The sequence below is a fragment of the Carcharodon carcharias genome, chromosome 27 (assembly GCF_017639515.1).
Source record: "Carcharodon carcharias isolate sCarCar2 chromosome 27, sCarCar2.pri, whole genome shotgun sequence".
Lineage (NCBI taxonomy): Eukaryota > Metazoa > Chordata > Chondrichthyes > Lamniformes > Lamnidae > Carcharodon > Carcharodon carcharias.
The window spans coordinates 18909798-18913733 of NC_054493.1; the positions used below are offsets into that span (position 1 = coordinate 18909798).

Below are 3936 nucleotides of genomic sequence, written 5' to 3' on the forward strand. Positions count from 1 at the left end.
GTTGTGGAAGGGGGCCGGAGTAGGACTGGAACAAGGAATGTCCCACATACACCATAAAGAGACAGGCATAGCTGGGGCCCATGCGGGTACCTCTTATTTGGAGGATGTGTGACAAGTTAAAGGAGAAAAAATATAAAAACAAAAAACTGCGGATGCTGGAAATCTAAAACAAAAACAGAATTACCTGGAAAAACTCAGCAGGTAAAGCAGCATCGGCGGAGAAGAAAAGAGTTGACGTTTTGAGACCTCATGACCCTTCAACAGAACTGAGTGAATCTTAGGAAAGGGGTGAATTATAAGCTGGTTTAAGGTGGGGGTGGGGGGAGGGGGCTGGGGGAAGAGAAGGGGGGGTGGTGGTTTGGTTGTAGAGACAAGCAAGCAGTGATAGGAGCAGATAATCAAAAGATGTCAAAAAAGTTAAAGGAGAAATTGTTCAGTGAGAGGACAAGTTCAGCCAGACAGAGGAGAGTAGTGGTGGATGGGGATTGTTCGGGCCTCTGTTCAAGGAAGAAGTGGAGAGCACTCAGACCCACCCTGGTGGGGGATGGAGGTGCAGAGGGATTGGATGGGACATCTGTATTGAAGAGGAGGTGGTTTGGGCCAGGGAACTGGAAATTGTGGATAATGACGCAGGGCATTGGAGGAATCGCGGATGTACGTGGGAAGAGACTGGGCAAAAGGGGGAGAGAAAACGGAGCCAAGACAGGAAGATATGAGTTCCGTGGGGCAGCAACAGGCTGACACGATCGGTCTGCCGGGACAGTCCTGTTTGTGGACTTTGGGAAGTCCAGGGGTGGGAGACTATGAGGTTGGAAACGGAGGACAGAAGATCTCCAGAGGAGATGAGGTCAGTGACAGTCCTGGACACAGTGGCTTGATGTTCGGTGGTGGGGGTCATGGCCCAGGGGGAGACAGGAGGAAGTGTCTTGAGAGTTGGCGCTGTGCTAGGTAGCGGTCAGTGCGCCAGACAACAACAACAACAGCACCACCCTTGTCAGCTGCTTTGATAAAGTCAGGGTTGGACTTGAGAGAATGGAGTGCGGCAAGGGAACTGTGGGAAGAGAGCTGTGTTGGTCCTCCAACCAATCTGAGTGAATGGATGGGCGGGGCAGGGCTGGTCCTCCAGCCAATCGGAGTGAATGGGGGGCAGGGCGAGTGCAGGGCTGGAGGACCGAGTGGGAGCTGTGCTGGTTCCTCCAACCAATCGGAGTGAATGGGGGGGCGGGGCGAGAGCAGGGCTGGAGGACCGAGCAGGAGCTGTGCTGGTTCCTCCAACCAATCAGAATAAGCGGGACGGGAGGGGGGGCGGGGCTGGTCCTCCAACAAATCGGAGCGTACGGGGGCGGCGGGGAGACGCGTGGGCAGGGCTGGAGGACCGAGCGGCAGCTGTGCTGGTGCCATCGGTGGAGGGGCGGGGAAGCTGGCAGCGGATGGAGCATGCGCACTCGGATCCCGTAGGTGGACCCAGGAAAATGGTGGCGAGTCGGCAGCGGACGTGCAACAGGACAGGAGCAGCAGAGGAATCGGTCCGGTGGACGGGAGGCTTTGAGCGCAGCTCGTGTCGGCCTCAAGGCTCGGAGGGGAGGGGGGGTGAAGGTACCGGTCCCGTGTTTGCAGGAAGCGGCCCGTCAGGGTTCGGCTTCGGCCCGCCACAGGCCCGGGGTCACGGCCGCCATCTTGAGCCGGGGGGGGGGGGGGGGTGTCAATGTGCAGCGGTGCGCTTGCGCGGACATCCCTGTCCCTGTCAGCAGGAAGAGAGAATATTGTGAAGTTCTATCCGTGTCTGACAGGATGGGATTTTGGAAACTCCTTTTACAGGGGGGTTAGCGGGAGGAGAAGAGGAGGAGGAGGGAGGGGATTTCCACACAGCAAACTCAAACCAAGAGAGGTGTTTGTCTCTTTTTAAGTTCTATCTGGCCTGACAGCGATTGCTTTTGTACACTGCTTTTGACAGGATATTACACTGGAAGGATTTGCAGACGGGGAACACAAACCAAGCACCATATCGAAATCGGACAGCGCCGCTCGATTCAATGGGACCCGAACATCATCGGCTTTTGAATGTAGGGAGAGAGCTGTGTGTCTGTTCTGTCTGCTTCAAAAGGCTCTAAACATCAGCGTGACTGGAAAAGCACCGAGACTCACACACACACACCCGAGTGAGAGTGTTTCAGTGCACGGACTGTGGAAAGAACCTTAACCAGTTACACAGCCTGAACAAAACAACGCACCATTCACGGCGCGGAGGGACTGTACACGTGTCCTGGGTGAGGACGAGGCTTCAACTGATCGTCCCCAACCTGGAGGAACACAAGGACGCCCGCACCACCATGCAGAAAAACTGGAAGTGCGGGGACTGCGGGAAGGGATTCAAAGCCCCATCTGAGCTGGAGATTCACCGACGCAGCCACACCAGGGAGAGGCCCATTCACCTGCTTTGAGTGTGGGAAGGGATTCACTCAGTCATCCCACCTGACGCACCAGCGGGTTCACACCGGGGAGAGGCCGTTCACCTGCTCCGCGTGTGGGAAAGGATTCGCTGACACTTCAAGTCTGCTGACCCATCGGCGCAGCCACAGCACGGAGAGGCCATTCTCTTGCTCTGAGTGTGGGAAGGGATTCAAAGATTCATCTACCCTGCTGACACACCAGCGAGTTCACACTGGGGAGAGACCGTTCACCTGCTCTGAATGTGGGAAGGGATTCACTCAGTCATCACACCTCCTGGCACACCAGCGAGTTCACACTGGGGAGAGACCATTCACCTGCTCTGAATGTGGGAAGAGATTCACTCAGTTATCTAACCTGCTGACCCATCACCGAGCCCACAGTGGGGAGAGGCCATTTACCTGCTCTGAGTGTGGGAAGGGATTCATTCAATTATCAACCCTACTGGCACACCAGCGGGTTCACACTGGAGAGAGGCCGTTCACCTGCTCCGTGTGTGGGAAAGGATTCACTGAGTCATCCAGTCTGCTGAAACAACGACGTGCTCACACTGGGGAGAGGCCGTTCATCTGCTCTGAATGTGGGAAAAGATTCGCTCAGTTATCCCACCTGCTGACCCACCAGCGGGTTCACACTGGAGAGAGGCCGTTCACCTGCTCTGAGTGTGGGAAGGGATTCGCCGATTCATCCAACTTGCTGAGACACCGGCGAGTTCATACTGGGGAGAAGTCGTTCACCTGCTCTGAATGTGGGAAAGGTTACAATCAGTCATCCAACCTACAGACACAACAGCGAGTTCACACCGATTAGAGACCTTTTGGATGCTCTGACTGTGAGTGTTCATTGTACCAATTGAGTTTAGGAATGTACAGAAGGAGGGCATCGATTGGATGATTACTTGAGTGCATAAAGAGACGCTTACTGACACAGTGTGGATTAGGGTTAGGAGGTATATAACTAAAGTTTCACTATGTGAATAAATCTAAAGATTGGCTCCAGTTTCTCCCTTCACCATAAGGCTGTCAGGAATATAACATGGTAACAGAGAATGCTTACTTAAGGGTGAAGTTTGGAAACTATGGGAAAATAAATTGTCAGACAGAAGCTTAATACCTGAGTAGCTTTTATGAGAAATGGCTGAAAGAAAGTGGGAAGCGTCAGGGTCTGATTACCCGTCAATGTTCTCGGAGTCTGAGCCACACGACCAGTGGAAGAACAAAGTGGAGATGTGGACACGGGTTATGTCCCTGCCCAGGAGGAAACAAGGTACGGCCTTGGCATTGTCACTTCCTAACCAAAGGAAATCCTCCAGCCTAGTTTCCCAGTTCACTTCAGTTAGCTTGAGGAGAGTGCGAGAGGAGGACCCTGGGACAGGCAGTCAGCAGCACCTAGAGGAGAGTGCGAGAGGAGGACTCTGGGACAGGCAGTCAGCAGCACCTAGAGGAGAGTGCGAGAGGAGGACCCTGGGACAAGCAGTCAGCAGCACCT

The 3936-nt window shown here is 54.2% G+C and overlaps 1 pseudogene; it reads left to right on the forward strand.

Moving 5' to 3' along the window:
• Window positions 1-1368: 1368 nt before the first annotated feature.
• LOC121270513 lies at window positions 1369-3538 on the forward strand (annotated as a pseudogene).
• Window positions 3539-3936: the final 398 nt, after the last annotated feature.